Below are 16,743 nucleotides of genomic sequence, written 5' to 3'. Positions count from 1 at the left end.
CGTTCCCAGTCACCCCATAGTTTTTTATATCTGTAGTCCTATATTGGCACAGCTGAAATGGGAAGCTTTATCTTGGTGGGATCCATGGAAGATGTGGCTAGGCACTTGTGACTACTCCACTATGGTGCAGTGAGTTGGGAGTGAGGCACTGATTATACTGTGTTTCGATATTTTATATCTGACGACGCGTAATGCAACCTTTCTCAATAAGCGCCTTAGTGACCTATCCGAGTGCGGTTTATTTTTTAATTTGTACTGATTACTGTAATCTAACTCCTGGAAGGTATTTTAATAAAGATTACTTCCTGTCGATAGTAAGTGAGAGCACTGAATGTAGCATTTTTAAAATACTCCAGCTTGCCTTTTAATTCTTGGGTTACCATGTGCAAATATCCACTGAATTAGGTGTTCTGGCACTCTTTTCCTTCTGTCCCTTTTTGTTGCACGTTACTGGAGTGTTCCACTGCCAGAAAACTATGGTTGCTGAAACCTAAGTCATGAGAATTCTTCTTGTGCATTCACGGATTGAGGGCGTCACTGGCTAGGCCAGCATTTATTACCCCTCTCTCTAATTCCCCAGTGGACAGTAAAGGGTCAGCTACATTGCTGTGGGTCAGGAGACACATTGTAGACCAGACCAGGTAGGGATGGTGGTTTCCTTCCCTAAAGGATGTTAATGAAGCAGATGAGAATAAAGAAGGGCTGGATAGGCTAGGACTTCTTTCACTGGAGCGTAGGAGGCTGAGGGGTGACCTTATGGTGGTTTATAAAATGATGAGGGGTGTAGATAAGGTTAATGTCGTCTTCCTAGGGTGGGGGATTTCAAGATTAGGAGCATATTTCTAAGCTGAGAAGAGAGAGATTTAAAAAAAAGACATGAGAAACAAATCTTTTACAGAGTGGTTTGTGTGTGGAATGAATTTCTTGAGAAAGTGGTGGATGTAGGCACAGTTACAACATTTAAAAGATACTTAGATAAGTAAATGATTAAGAAATATTTGGAGGAATATGCGCCAGGTAGGTGGAACCAGTTGAGTTTGAGATAATATTCGGCGTGGACTGGTTGGGGCTGAAGGGTCTGTTTCCGAGCTGTGTGACTCTGCGATAGCAGGAGTATGCCCCTTCATTTCTTGTGCTGTTCGGTAAGATCATTGTCGATCTGATTTGTGGCTTCAAATCCACTTTCCTGACTGCCACCATGATGCTTAGTAATGGAAAATCTTTGTAACTCGACCTCAAATACAATCGATGATCAACCATTCCTCCATTCCTCTGTGGGAATTCCACCTCCACATCCATTCTATCAAGTCCCCTTGAGATTTTATGTTTCATTAAGATAACCTCTCATTCTTCTTAACTCTCAAGATTATTGGACCCATTTGCTTCCAGTTCCATGCCAGTTTGGAATTAAACTTATCTCTGAGAAGGGAGAGAATAATGTTTTCCACTTTGTCCTATTTTCTCTGGTGTTCGCTGACACTGGAGGCGATTGGTGCTCACTGACAGTGACTCATTTTGCATTTAATCAGTCAGCCATGTGATCGGTTAATTGATAGGGAAGTCTTAATTTAACTACAAAATACCTGAAAATTAATATCTTTAAAGGGCATGATGCAGCAGACGGAAGAATTTTAATTAGTTGAAAGGATCCTATTTGAGGATAGTTTTTGCTTGAATTACAAAGCTGTCTGTAATCTTCATCCTGAAGAGCTTAGTGATTCACATCCACTTCTGGCATTGGATTTCTGACATTTAAATTGTAAATAGTAATGTTTGTTTTAAAGCTCAGGAATGAGGGTTTATCTGAAGGAGGATCAGCCCTCAGTCCATGGATGGAGTTGCTCGAATCCAGCCCATTGGCTTTGTATCAAATGTGGCATTGATTTCTCTCCCCATTCTTGATTGAAGGGTTGTCTCTGAAAGGTCAGTGCAGTTTGTTTGCAGAAAAAGGTGCAAGAGGATAAAACAACAGAAGGATGTGGGCAAAGTGACTAGATTAGGTTAGGATATCTGGTTGGCCTGGATGAGTTGGACTGAAGGGTCTGTTTCTGTACTTCTCTATGACTCAAAGTGAAGCCTCCATTTTTAAAAACCTGGCCAAATGTAGCACAGTCTTTAAATCTACTCTGTCGAATCCTCCCTGTGGAGAGTCATAGAGTCATACAGCACAGGATCAGACCTTCAGTCCAACCAGTCCGTGCCCGACCATAATCCCCCAAACTAAACTAGTCCCACCTGCCTGCTCCTGGCCCATGTCCCTCCAAACCCTTTCCCATTCATGTCCTTATCCAAATGTCTTTTAAATGTTGTAACTCCACACGTATCCGCCACTTCCTCTAGACATTCATGCCACATGCGAACCACTCTATGTATTAAAAAAAAAGTTGTTCCTTATGCTCTTTTAAATATTTCTTCTCTCACCTTAAAAATATGCCCCCTAGTTTTGGACTCCCCCACCCTAGGTAAAAGACACCTGCCTTCATCTTATCTAAGCCCCTCATGATTTTGTAAATCTCAAGGTCACCCCTCAATCAAAAAGGTCCCAACCTATCCAGTCTATTTTTATATCTCAAACCTGCCATACCTGGCAACATCAAATCCTCCATACCTGGTAAATCTTTTCTGAACTGTCTCTACTTGAATAATATCCTTCCTATAACATGAGGATTAAGAAATAGGAGCAGGAGTAAGCCATATGGCCCCGTAGAGCCTGCTCTGTCATTCAATCAGATTACAGTTGATCTTTAAGTGGACTCTGTACCACTTACCCGCCCGCTCACCATAACCATTAATTCCTTTACTGTTCAAAGATCTATCCTTGCCTTAAAAACGTTCAACGAAGTAGCCTCAACTGCTTACTGGGAATTCCACAGATTCACAACCCTTTGGGTGAAGAAGTTCCTCCTCAACTCAGCCCTAAATCATCTCCCCCTTATTCTGAGGCTATGCCCCCTAGTTCGAGTTTCACCCACCAGTGGAAACAACCTCTCTGCTTCTATCTGATCTATTCTCTTCATAATTTTATATATTTCTATAAGATTTCCCCCCCCACTCCATTTTTCTAAATTCCAATGAGTATAGTCCCAGTCTATTCAATTTCTCCTCATAACCCAACCCTCTCCATTCCAGAACCAACCTGGTGAATTTTCCCTGCACACCCTGCAGTGCCAGTGCATCCTTTCTCAAGCAAGGAGACCAAGACTGTGCACAGTACTCCAGGTGTGGCCTCACCAGCACCTCATTCAGCCGCAGCAGAATCTCCCTGTTGTTAAACTCCAGCCCTCTAGCAGTGAGGGCCACCAAAATGACACACAGTGCTCCCAGTGACAGAGAAATGGGAAGGAAGATTCTGCTGGCTCACTGTCCTTCCCCAGAAATCATGCAAAGTCCCTGATCTGCCTCTAATTCTTCAGATTTAAAAAATATATTTCTGATCGTCTGTCCACGTTATCCAGCAAGAGAAGCCTGAATTGCCATCCATTTATGGAAACTGCTGGAAAGGTGCAAGGCCGCAATACAAGTTCAAGTTTCCTTTCAATGCCTGTGGAATTCTCTGCCTCAGGAAACTTGAGGTCAAAGCAATGACTGTTTTCAAGAAGAAGTTAGATATTGCTCTTGGGGCAAAAGGAATCAAACGATATGGGAACATAGCAAGAACCAAGTTGGATGATCTGGCGTGATCATATTAAATAGCACAGTAGCTTCAAATGGCCTACAGTCTTTTCTTCTATAATGTGATAGTCATGTTCCTGTGCGACCCAGTGCTATACGAGAATCTCGCAATACAAACAGCACTTAGTGTTGGCGATACAATCATGCTATAGTCAACACACGTTTTAAAAGTTTGCACCTTTAGAAGCAGCATTCCCTATTCGTCAATTACGTTACAGCGAGTTTGTGTTGATGAAATGCGTGTTATAGCGGAACAACCTGTATCCCTGCAGTTTTGTTTAGTTCATAAATACTGATATGTGAAACATGCCGTCCTTCAGAAGGAAGGAAATGTATATATTGCAAATTCTCAGGCAAACATTTTCAATCGCAATGTAAAGAGTCAGCTTTTACATGTGTAATATTCAAATATGTGAACATGTAACACAACCCCTTCTGTCTTAGCACTTTGTTGTCACAGAGTTGCCATGTTTCAGCTAGCCCCCTCCCAAAAAATATCTCATAAGGGGCCAAATATATATTGACTTGAGGAGCCGAACTGCTGCCTTCAAGAGGAGATTGGTCAGCTAAGTTGGCTGGATGGCTGGTTCGTGAAACAGAGTGACACCAACACTGTTACCCGTCATTGATGGCCGGCTTGGTCAGGTGTGGTGACCCTCTGGTTAAACTCACCACCAGTCATCACTCTCTGTGGTCCTCTGAATATAAGAATTAGGAGTAGGCCATTTATCCCCTCAAGCCAGCTCCTTCATTCATTACAATCATGGCTGATCTCACCTCGGCCTCGACCCCACTTTCCTGTCCAGTCTCCAGAATCCTTCAACCCATAAAGAACGGTCCGTATCCTCCTCAAATTTATTCAGTGTCCATGACACTCTGGGGGAGTGAATTCCACAGATTCACAACACTTTGAGAGAAACAATTCCTTCTCATTTCTGTTTTAAATCTGTTATCCTTGATCCTAAAGCTATAATTTTCATTCTAGGTTCCCCCACTTGAGGGAACATCCTCTCTACCTTTACTTTGTCAATCCAGCATCTTATATTCCTTAATTAGACCACCTCTCATTCTTCTAGAGAGTATGGAGTTGTAGAATCATACAGCATTGAAACAGACCCTTCGGTCCAACCGGTCCATGCTAACCATAATCCCGAACTGAAGTAGTCCCACTTTGCCTGCTCCTGACCCACAGGCCTTAAAGCACTCAAGAGAGTGAATCTCCTTTGAACTGCCTGCAATATAACTACATCCTTCCTCAAGTAAGGAGGCCAAAACTGCATGCAATAGAGATGTACAGTACGGAAGCAGACCCTTCAGTCCATCTCACCCGTGCTGAGAGGATGGTGACACAGAGTGGTAGGAGCCTGGGACACGCTGCCAGGGGTGGTGGTGGAGACAGACATGGTTGGGGCACTTAAGGGACTTTTAAATAAGCACATGAATGCACAAGGAATGGAGGGATATGGACCATGATGGGCAGAAGGGATTAGTTTAATTTGGCATCATGTTTGGCACAACATTATGGGCCAAAGGGCCTGTTCCTGTGCTGTACAGTTGTATGTTCTAACTGAGGGACAGAGGAATCCCTACAAGGGAGACACTCAGTGTAAAAGAACTGCTGCAGACCAAAGCAAAAGTAAGTGAATTGCTGAGGAGACTAAAAACAAATGCCATTTGACAGCAGAATCAGTGTAAGAGTTCAAGAATATATGGTCAAGTCGCCATTGTCCTACCAGGCCATAGGACTGCTCTCTTGTTAGAGAGAGACACCTGATGCTGATTTAACCTGAAGATCACCACGTCTCAGACGAGTGGAGAGGTTGAGAAGAAGAGTTTTGTGTAGTATCCTTCTCTAGACCAAATCCCTTCAAAGCCTGTGCTACAGGACATGAACCTGTCCGCATCATATAGCAAAGGGATCGACGCAGAGCCTTTGATAGATGAATACTTTTAGCACTGCGAGTGCTTCTAATTTTGTTTAATGAGCTATGGGTGAGAGGTTTTTCCTTTGTTTGCATAAAGCCAGCCTTGAAGGATAGCGCAGTGGTAATGTCACTGGGCTAGTAATCCAGAAACCTAGTCTGATGCCGTGGGGTCCGGGGTTCAAATCCTACCCAGGGCAGCAGGTGAAATATAAAAGAATGATCTTGTTGGCACCGTGTCTAGCCTCAAGTCCCATGCTTTCCTGGGAAGTGTGTCAACGGAAAAAGATTTGTTCAAATAGCTAACCAATTAGATCCAGTCCAAACAAGCACAGAGCAGGTACTTGTATCAGCTTTTTTTTTCTCCCCAAAAAAGCTAAAGCCAACTTTGACGCTATGAGCTAGTGAATATTGCAGTGAGAGATTGTAGGTCTTTTAAACCACTATTCAAGGGTTGAGGCTGAGTCTGCAAGAGTGAGAGTGATTTTTGGAGAGCTACTTTTGAAACTGTGGCCCATACACTAAGGAGTCAATTCCTTCATAGAGTCAGTGAGATGTACAGCACGGAAACAGACCCTTGGGTCCAACCTGTCCATGCCGACCGGATATCCCAACCCAATCTAGTCCCACCTGCCAGCACCCGGCCCATATCCCTCCTATTCATATACCCATCCAGATGCCTTTTAAATGTTGCAATTGTACCAGCCTCCACCACGTTCACCAGCGGCTCATTCCATACACGTACCACCCTCTGTGTGAAAAGGTTGCCCCTTAGGTCTCTCATATCTTTCCCCTCTCACGCTAAACCTATTCCATTTTGTTCTGGGCTCTCTGACCCCAGGGAAGAGACTTTGTCTATTTATCCTATCCATGCCCCTCATGATTTTGTAAACCTCTATAAGGTCACCCCTCAGCCTCGGACACTCCAGGGAAAACAGCCCCAGCCTATTCAACCTCTCCCTATTGCTCTCATCCTCCAACCCTGGCAACATCCTTGTAAATCTTTTCTGAACCCTTTGTAAGTTTCACAACATCTTTCAGCTAGGGAGGAGACCAGAACTGCATGCAATATTCCAACAGTGGCCTAACCAACATCCCATACAGCTGCAACATGACCTCCTAACTCCTGTGCTCAGTACTCTGACCAATAAAGGAAAGCATACCAAACGCTGCCTTCAGTATCCTATCTACCTGCGACTCTACTTTCAAGGCACTATGAACGTGCACTCCAAGGTCTCTTTGTTCAGCAACACTCCCTAGGACCTTACCATTAAGTGTATAAGTCCTGCTAAGATTTGCTTTCCCAAAATGCAGCACCTCTCATTTTTCTAAATTAAACTCGGCATCTGCCACTTCTCAGCCCATTGGCCCATCTGATCAAGATCCTGTTGTAAACTGAGGTAACCTTCTTCACTGTCCACCACACCTCCAATTTTAGTGTCATCTGCAAACTTACTAACTGTACCTCTTATGCTCACATAAAAATCACTTATAAATGCCACCTTCAGTGGCAAAGAATACTGGATCTTTAATCTGAGATTTTTAAAAATATATTTGATAGCCTTTAATAACTAGCTAAACCGGTTCAGGGTATTTTTAAAAAACAAAATGACACCAGTTTTCTGCTTTCCTAACACACCCATGTTTTGGCAGAATATTCCATTATTGGAAGCGCCACCACCCTCATGTCTGTCCTGGTTTGCTGATAATCCCTTGACAAATAACATGAGAAATCAGAGCAAGTAGCCGCAGATAAGTAAAATTTTACTTGACTTTCTTCGGGGATGAGATGGCAGAATCCACGCCGATGCGGATTACACGCTCTGGAAGCAGTTCTCATTGTCTTTCTCTCTGAGGTAGGTGAGAGTGTGATGGGCAGGGCAGCTTTTTCTTGATGTGTACTTTCTGATGTCTGTCTCAGAATTTGTTTGGCTGTTTTTAACCTCTCTATTTTCCCTGGAACGTCGGAGGCTGAGGTTTGACCATACAGAAGTTTATAAAATCATGAGGAGCACGGATAGAGTGAACAGACAAGGTCTTTTCCCCAGGGTAGGGGAGTCCAAAACTAGAGAGCATTGGTTTAAGGGAAAGGTTTTAAAGGAACCCAAGGGGTAACCTTTTCCCGCAGGGGGTGGTGCATGTATGGAATGAGCTGCCAGAGGAATTGGCAGAGGCAAGTACAATTACAATGTTTAAAAGGCATCTGGATGGGTACATGAATAGGAAGGGTATTGAGTCAAATGCTGGCAAATGGCACTAGATGAATTTTGGGATATCTGGTCAGCATGAATGAGTTGGACCGAAAGGTGTTTCCGTTCTGTACATCTCTGACTCTGTTGTTTAAATGCTGTTTGTATGGTTGGAAAATATTTGTGGAAAGTCATGGGATCAGATCATGGTCCTTTTCTAGCAAGAAGTTAGGTTCAAAGGCAGAGTTATGTTGAGGATATGAAACTTTTGTGGTACTTGGAATTTTGAATTTTATTTTCGGTTTTGGTGTTACACTGGCCCACACCACTTGCCATGTTTACACTTAAATCTCACTCCGTCAGGTACTGGGATGAAGTGAAGCCAGGCACTGTTCATATATCCCATGACAATGAGTCACCACAGCTTCTGGAACAAAAGGAGCCTCAATTTGCAGGGAATAAGAAATGCCTTAATCTACCAATTCAGTTCTTAACGGGCACTATCCAGTGATTATAATCTTACCAGGCTGATTAACTCCGTGGGTAATCTGAATAGGGAGGCATAAAGTTTGTAGGATGGCAGGTACAGTAGAGGGGAGCAAGTTGGAGCCAGGTTGAGGCAGTTGTGCTGTATCTCAGATGTGAAAACAACACGATGTTCTAAAGCTGTTTACAGGCCATCAATTGCTTTCTGATCCTTGAGATAATGGGGAGTGCTTTGCCACAACTGCTTATTGAAACAGGGACTACAAATCAATTGAAAGGGTACTGGTTATCACCTCCGAAAAGGAAAGGATAAGGAGGATGGTATTAAATTGAATAACTCCAGTTGATTTAGTGCCAGTAAGAGAAGTGCCGTACTAATCCTACAACACATTTCTGAATTCCTCCCTTCTCCAGAAATCCAAGCAATTGTTTCCATCTGCTTTAGCAGCTTTCTTGTCCTTAATCTCAACTCTCTTTGCTCTCTTGAGACTTCAGTTCATGCTCATTTGATTTGTTTCAGCCACTTTTGAGTGGGTACATTTGAGCTATTAACCTGGGACCTCCATATGGGTGGCACAGTGGTTATCACCGCTGCCTTACAGCATCAGGCACCTGCATACGATTCCACTCCTGGGCAACTGTGTGTGGAGTTTGCACATTCTTCCTGTGTAGGGATTCCTCCCAGTGCTCCAGTTTCCTCCCACAGTCCAAAAATGTGCAGGTTAGGATGGATCAACTGTGCTAATTTGCCCCATAGTGTCCAGGGATGTGCAGACTTGGTGGATTAGCCTTGGAAAATGCAGGGGTACAGGGGTAGTTTCGGGGTTTGGGTCAAGGTGGGATGCTCTTCAGAGGGTTGGTGCTAATTCAATGGGCCGAGTGGCCTCCTAGAAGTAGAGATGGTTTAAAAAACATTTACCAGGATGTTGGGCTTCAGTTATAAGGAGAGGCTGCACAGGCTGGGACATTTTTTCCCCCTATTCGAGTGTAGTGGGTTGAGGGGTGACCTTGATAGAGGTTTATAAAATCATGAGGGGTATGGATAAGGTCAATGGCAGGTGTCTTTTCCCTAGGGTTGGGGATGTCAAGACATGGGGGAATATTTTTAAGATGAGAGGAGAATGTTTTAAAAAGGACACAGGCAACTTTTTTACACAGAGAATGGTGTGTGTGGAAAATGGACTTCCTGAGGAAGTGGTCGATGCAGGTACAGAAATAGATAAGTACATGATTAAGAATTGTTTGAAGGGCTATGGTCTAAGTGCAGGTAGATGGGGCTAGTTTTGTTTGGAATTATGGTTGGACTGAAGGGTCTGTTTCCATGCTGTATAACACCGTGCTGGAAAATGAGTTTAGAATGGAGAGGTGCTTGATGGTCACTGTAGACATTGATTGAAGAGACATTTAAGAACTCTGTTTTCTACAAAACTGAGGAAAATGTCCTAGCATGCAAGGCTACGAGTCCAATTCTGGGATATGACATTCAATACGTGCTTGATGACTAGCTTCGATGTGTAATTCTATGACTCTAGGGGAGATGGATGGGTGCAGCTATTTAGCTGAGGATGTTTGCAGAGGGCATTATAAAGGGAACTTTGCAGGAGCAAATTACTGCAGATGCTGGAAGCAGTAAATGCCAGACATCACAGCGGGTCAGGCAGAGAGAGAGCAATTTTCTCGATGACACTTCTCAGACTTGCTTGTTCTTTCTCCTTGGATGCCGCTTAACCTGCAGTGATCTCCAGCGCTTGTTGTTTTCAGTGCAGTTTAAGTGGTTGGGGTTTGACGTGCGATAAAGTAGCCTGGTCCTACCCATTTTCTCCCCTCAAGCTGCAAAGGCTGTGGGTGATGCCCCACCCAGTGGAATTGCCTGACCCTGGGCAGTCGCCTGGGGGCCAGGGAGAAGAGGCTGGTGTGGGAGTTGGCAGGGAGGTGAGGGAAGTGTTTGCCACTCCAATAAAAAACGAAACCATAGAGTCATAGTGAAACAGACCCTTCAGTCCAACTCGTCCAGCCTAATCCAATCTGGTTCCCACCTGCCAGCACCCAGCCCATATCCCTCCAAACCCTTCCTATTCATATACCCGTCCTTTTGCTTTGCTCTCGAAACATATTTATTTGTGCCGTTTGGACGAGCCAAAAACAACACATCAAACAGATGGTGTATTCATTACTCAAGGGGTTAACTCTTAATGATTTCCTGGAAGAGGCTGTTGCCATTTGGAGCCACTTATTATAGGGATGTGTGGAAAAAGGTCAGTGTAGCAATCTTAACCAATCACCAAGAAGGGGTGTGGCTTAACGGCAGACTTCGTCCAATAAGCTTTCAAGTTCATGGGGGGCGTGGTTTGCTGTATGGTTGTCCACTCAACGGCGCTCTGGCAAGAGATACAGGGCTTGGAGACACCATCATCCAATCAACGACGTCCTGTCACACGATGCCCCTTTTAAGCGACGCCGTTATCCAATCAACGTCAGGGAATTCATGGAAGGCGGGGCTGGGAGGTGACGCTGTCCAATCCCGCGCCCGACATTTCGGGGAGGGGGCGGGGCTCTCATGGCTTCGTGCCCTGAGAGGGCGGGGGGGTGTGTGGTGTGTGGGTAGCCCCTGACCAATCACCGACCTAGAGCCTGAGGACCGCCCGTGCGATGGGCGGGGCGGGGCGGCTGTCACGGTTCGGTGGGGGGGCGGGGCGAGGTGTGCGTGACGTCATCCAATCAGCGCGCGGCGGCAGGAGGGGGCGCGAGCGAGAAAAATCAAAACGGGTCCGAGTTGCTGCCGGAGGGGAGACGGTGTTCGTTGAGATAAAAATAAACGTTTGAATCCCCAATTCTGTCAAAAAACAACCAGACTGGAAAGACACACATTTCTTCGGTAAGCCTGGAAATTTCATTTTTCTATTTTTGTTTGTGTTGACGTGTAAATAAAAATATCTCCGTTTAAAGCGTCCCTCTGCGAAGTTTAAACGTTTGATTTTTCTTTCTCTCTTCCGTAAATGAATATCTGCAACAAATCAAGTTAAGAATTCTCAGAATGTGTTTAATAAACAATAAATAGACGTGGTTGGGGGAGGGGGGGAAGGGCCAACGTGTTTTTTATTGTCACGCGCACTTCGGGCATGGGTGTCGACCTAACGTGATGGTTTGGGCTGCGCCTGTGATTGGTCGCCGGGGCGGAGGAGGCGCCGTTCGATTGGTTGCTGGCTTCCTGGCTGTCAATCAAACCGGTTGACAACGCCACGTGGGTCCCCATTCCTCCCCCGGGAGGGGCAGGTTTGGTTGAGTTGTGCAAACCCTAACGTGGTTGGGAGTGTTGGTTCTGCTCCACAGGGATCCTGGTGTTGAATCTACTTGAGCAAAAGCTGCAGGAGTGTATGCAAAGGGAAGAAAAAAAATAAACAGAGCACGGCCCTGATTCCACTCCACCCCACCAGAATGTGATCAGACCTACGGCCGTTCAGCCCATTGAGACTGCTGCTGCCTGACCTGCTGTGCTTTTCCAGCACCACTCTGATCCAAACTCTGGTTTCCAGCATCTGCAGCCCTCACATTTGCTGCACAGTTCAAGGGGATGCTAAGCCCAGCATAAAGCACTGCGCTGCTGGAAATCCGAAAGAGAGGCAGAAGTTGCTGGCGAAACTCAGCAGGTTTGGCAGCACCCGTGGAGAAGAAAGCAGGCTTAATGCTTCGGTCTGGTGGTCCTCCAGGGGAAAAAGCCCTGACCTCTTGCTTTCTCTCCAGAGACACTGGGTAAAAACAATGCAGATGCTGGAAACCAGATTCTGGATTAGAGTGGTGCTGGAAAAGCACAGCAGTTCAGGCAGCATCCAAGGAGCAGGAAAATCGACGTTTCGGGTAAAAGCCCTTCATCAGACATTGCCAGATCTGCTGAGTTTATCTAGCATTTTCTGTTTTCATTGAATCATAGAATCCTGGCAGTGTGGAAACAGGCCATTTTTTTTAAGTTTAGAGATCCTACAGTGTCAAAACAGGCCCATTGGCCTGACAAGTCCACACTGACCCTTTGAAGAGTAACCCACCCAGACCCATTCCCCATACTCTGTATTTACCCCTGACTAAGGCACTTACAAACCCACTGACTCCCACAGCTGCCTGAATTGCACTTCTTCCCACCCTACCTCCTGCAAAAATGCTATCCCGTATTCCCAATTCATCCGCCTCTGCTGTATCTGCTCCCAGGAGGACCATCTCCACCACAGAACACACCAGATGGCCTCCTTCTTTAGAGACGGCAATTTCCCTTCTCACATGGTTAACGATGCCCTCCAATGCATCTCATTCACATCCTGCACCTTCATCCTCAGACCTCACCCCTCCAACCGTAACAAGGACAACACTCCCCTGGTCCTCACTTTTCACCCTACCAAATTTCACATAAACCACATACCTGCTGATATTTCCACCATCTCCAAATGGACCCCACCACCAGGGATATACTTCCCTCCCCTCCACCTTCCGTAAAGACCGTTCCCTCCGTGACAACCTGTTCAGGTCCACGCTCCCCAACAACCCACCCACCTGTCCAGGTACCCTCCTCTGCCACCGCAGGAATTGCAAATCTTGCATCCTTACCTCCATCTAAGGCCCCAAAGGAGCCTTCCACATCCATCAAAGTTTCACCTGCACATCCACCAATGTCACTTATTGTATTCGTTGTTCCCGATGTGGTCTCCTCTACATTGGGGCGACTGGATTCCTCCTCGCAGAGCGCTTTAGGGAACATCTCCAGGACCCCTGCACCAATCAACCTCCTCAACCCATGGCCCTGCCTCCATTCCTTATGAAGGGCTTTAGCCTGAAACATCGATTTTCCTGCTCCTCGGATGCTGCCTGACCTGCTGTGCTTTTCCAGCACCACTCTACTCTAAACTCTGGTTTCCAGCATCTGTAGTCCTCACTTTTGCCCACTTAACACTATGGGCAATTTAGAATAGCCAATTCACCTGACCTGCACAATTTGACTCAACAAGTCTGTACTGACCTTGCAAAGAGCAATTCTGGGTATATAAATAGGAAGGGTTTAGAGCGATATGAGCCAAGTGCTGGCAAATGCAACTACATTAGGTTAGGATATCTGGTTCTGGATTAGTGGTGCTAGAAGAGCACAGCAGTTCAGGCAGCATCCAAGGAGCAGTGAAATTGACGTTTCGGGCAAAAGCCCTTCATCAGGAATAAAGGCAGAGAGCCTGAAGAGTGGAGAGATAAGCTAGAGGAGGGTGGGGGTGGGGAGAAAGTAGCACAGAGTACAATAGATGAGTGGGGGAGGGGATGAAGGTGATAGGTCAGGGAGGAGAGGGTGGAGTGGATAGGTGGAAAAGGAAATAGGCAGGTAGGACAAGTCCGGACAAGTCATGGGGATAGTGCTGAGCTGGAACTAGGGTGAGGTGGGGGAAGGAGAAATGAGGAAACTGTTGAAGTCCACATTGATGCCCTGGGGTTGAAGTGTTCCGAGGCGGAAGATGAGGCGTTCTTCCTCCAGGCGTCTGCTGGTGAAGGAGACCCAGGACCTCCATGTCCTCGGCAGAGTGGGAGGGGGAGTTGAAATGTTGGGCCACGGGGCAGTGTGGTTGATTGGTGCGGGTGTCCCAGAGATGTTCCCTAAAGCGCTCTGCTAGGAGGCGTCCAGTCTCCCCAATGTAGAGGAGACCGCATCGGGAGCAACTCCTGGAGATGTTCCCTAAAGCGCTCTGCTCGGAGGCATTTTTGGCATGGATGAGTTGGACCAAAGGGTTTGTTTCTGTGCTGTCCATCACTATGACTCCCAGACCCATTCCCCTACCCTATTACTCTACATTTATGCCTGAATAGCACGTCCCTGAACACTATGCAATTTAGCATAGCCAATTCACAAACCGGAGTACCCGGAGGAAACCCATGCTGATACGGGGAGAATGTGCAAACTCCATTCAAACCTGGGTCCCTGGCATTGTTGAGGCAGCAGTGCGAACCACTGAGCCACCATGCAGCCCCTACAGCCCATTTCTTTTTGCCGCAAATTCATTGGGTTTGTGCCTGAACTGATAATCATCAATTTTGTTTTCCTGTCTTCCACTTGATTGAGAAACTCCATCTGCGAGTTAATAGAACATCGAAGATAGAAAAATACAGCGCAGTACAGGCCCTTTGGCCCTCGATGTTGCGCTGACTCAAGCCCACCGAACCTTCACTAGCCCACTATTCTCCATATGCCTATCCAATGCCCGTTTAAATGTCCATAAAGAGGGAGAGTCCACCACTGTTACTGGCAGGGCATTCCATGAACTCACGACTCGCTGAGTAAAGAATCTACCCCTAACATCTGTTCTATACCTACCACCCCTTAATTTAAAGCTATGCCCCCTCGTAATAGCTGACTCCATACATGGAAAAAGGTTCTCATGGTCAACCCTATCTAAACCCCTAATCATCTTGTACACCTCTATCAAGTCAGCCCTAAACCTTCTTTTCTCCAATGAAAACAGCCCCAATGGCCTCAGCCTTTCCTCATACGATCTTCCTACCATGCCAGGCAACATCCTGGTAAACCTCCTCTGCACACGTTCCAGTGCCTCCATATCCTTCCTATAGTATGGCGACCAAAACTGCACACAATACTCCAGATGCGGCCGCACCAGAGTCTCAGGACTCCGGAACTCAATTCCTCTACCAATAAAAGCCAGTGCACCATATGCCTTCTTGAGATCTGTGTACATGAACACCAAGATCCCTCTGCTCATCCTCACGACCAAGTATCCGATCATTAGCCCAGTACCCCATCTTCTTGCTGAAGTAGGCCGTTCATCTGCTTGTGTTTAACCCATCATTCAATGGGAACATGCCTGATCTGATAATCCTCAACCACACTTAAAAAATCTGTCTCAGCCTTCAATGTATTTAATGGCCAATATTCCCACTGAGCTGCATGCACAGACTGCGCAGAAAGATTTAAAAAAAAGGAAAACACTGCTGACCCCATGTAAAATTCAAATGTCTTTTAAATTTTGTAACATTGTCGGCATCTACCTTGTGTCTATGAGTGAGACTTGTTTTAAAAAAAAATGAATCTGGGAAGAATATCAGTAAATGTTTATTTTGGTTTTGATCATTCATTTTAGTTAACCCCTTAATTTCCCTTGTTTTTCGAGTGTCGGCACAGTCCTTTCAGGTTCGGGTGTTACTAATCTGTTGGAAGATCCTGAGCTTTTGTTTGTATTCTGTTTGAAAGTCATTCCTCTGGTGGCTATCCAAAGATCCTTCCTGTAAAACATCCCAAAGCGATTTGTGATAAGTGTTAGTTTGATGCTATTTCGATGGGAGAAATATGGTAGCCAGTTGGCAAATAACAACAAGGTCTCACAAAGCAATACTGTAACAGTGGCTAGATTTTGTCGTGAAGTTCGTTGATGACTAAAAATCGAGTTGCACATTTGTGGAGAAAGTTCCTATCCATCTCTGAAATAGTGCGGCAGGATCTTTTCCAGCCACTTGAAAGGCCAGATTTCACATCAAGATCTTCTTCAAAACAATGCATTCTAAAAGTGCAATGTTCCCTTATTACGCAAAGGGAGTGTCAGCCTAGTTTTTTTTGTGGTTGAATCTCTGGACTGGGACTTGAACCAGAAGTTTTCTGGCTTGGAGACCGGACTGTTACCATGTGCAACGCAATTTATAAAAATAATAAATATTTGGTGGAACAAAACTGATACTAGATATATTCATTCCAAACCCAAAAGAAGTTGGCCCGGACAAAACCTTGTGATGCGAGAATATTTTTAACAGAAATGTATCAAAGTTCAAGTGAATCATGCAGTGTTTCCTGTATGCACGCAAACTTTCTTTTTATTTTAAAAACATTGCCAAGAAGGCTGTTTGCTTTCGTCCTAAGCCTCCCTATTCCTGCCTATTTATTTAAGGTTTCGTGGTTTGTGAATTCTGAATGGTCTGTAAACTATTTGAACCTTGGAAACCTGCTACTGGCTCTGAAAAACCTAGTGCCGAAGAAGAGTCATACCGGATACTTGAAATGCTAACTCTGTTTCTCTCTGTGGTGCCAGACCTGTTGAGTTTCTCCAGCATTCTCTGAATTTGTCATAATTTTACCAAGCCAGGTTCCATTCTAGGATCTGACTTGTCCATTATCTCCACCAGTTGGGATAAGAGGGTGGTGAGGTGAAATGAAAACTCTTTGTGTTCGTAAAACGTTATAGCCGCTCCAACAAGAAGCGATTGAGCCCTGTGGGTGAAGCCATTTGTGATCAGATATAATAATTGTAAGTACGAAGTGTGGAGAATGGCCATGGTGATTAGAGCTGCCAGTATTACAACTTGTCCAGCATTGAGCTTGGGAGAGACGATGAAAGTGGAAGGAAAGGTGAGCAATATGTGAAAGTGCTTGAGAGCAAGCGTTACGCTCTCAGCATGCTCTTATTCTTTCTGAAACAGCTGTCATCTCCTCTTGGGCTGCTAGTGTATAT

General features: G+C 45.3%; 2 protein-coding genes across 5 annotated transcripts in view; both read left to right on the top strand.

The window, feature by feature from the left end:
• The window catches only part of LOC132836356 (integral membrane protein GPR137-like), a 42,366-nt gene extending 42,048 nt beyond the window's left edge, over positions 1 to 318 (top strand). For all 3 annotated transcript variants that reach the window (XM_060855835.1, XM_060855836.1, XM_060855837.1), the window contains exon 9: positions 1 to 318. This exon is cut by the window's left edge and continues 3,154 nt beyond it. The gene's annotated coding sequence lies outside the window, so the exon portion shown is untranslated.
• Positions 319 to 7,346: 7,028 nt separating this feature from the next.
• Positions 7,347 to 16,743, top strand: part of LOC132836227 (centromere protein F-like) — a 49,978-nt gene continuing 40,581 nt past the window's right edge. The window contains exon 1 of one of the 2 annotated variants that reach the window (XM_060855558.1): positions 7,347 to 7,450. The gene's annotated coding sequence lies outside the window, so the exon portion shown is untranslated. Of the gene's footprint in view, positions 7,451 to 11,012; positions 11,145 to 16,743 lie in introns of those variants that run through there. The other variant, XM_060855557.1, reaches the window with a different exon arrangement.

Source organism: Hemiscyllium ocellatum, chromosome 46 (genome assembly GCF_020745735.1).
Source record: "Hemiscyllium ocellatum isolate sHemOce1 chromosome 46, sHemOce1.pat.X.cur, whole genome shotgun sequence".
Classification (NCBI taxonomy): domain Eukaryota; kingdom Metazoa; phylum Chordata; class Chondrichthyes; order Orectolobiformes; family Hemiscylliidae; genus Hemiscyllium; species Hemiscyllium ocellatum.
This window is presented reverse-complemented; position numbering and strand designations above follow the sequence as displayed.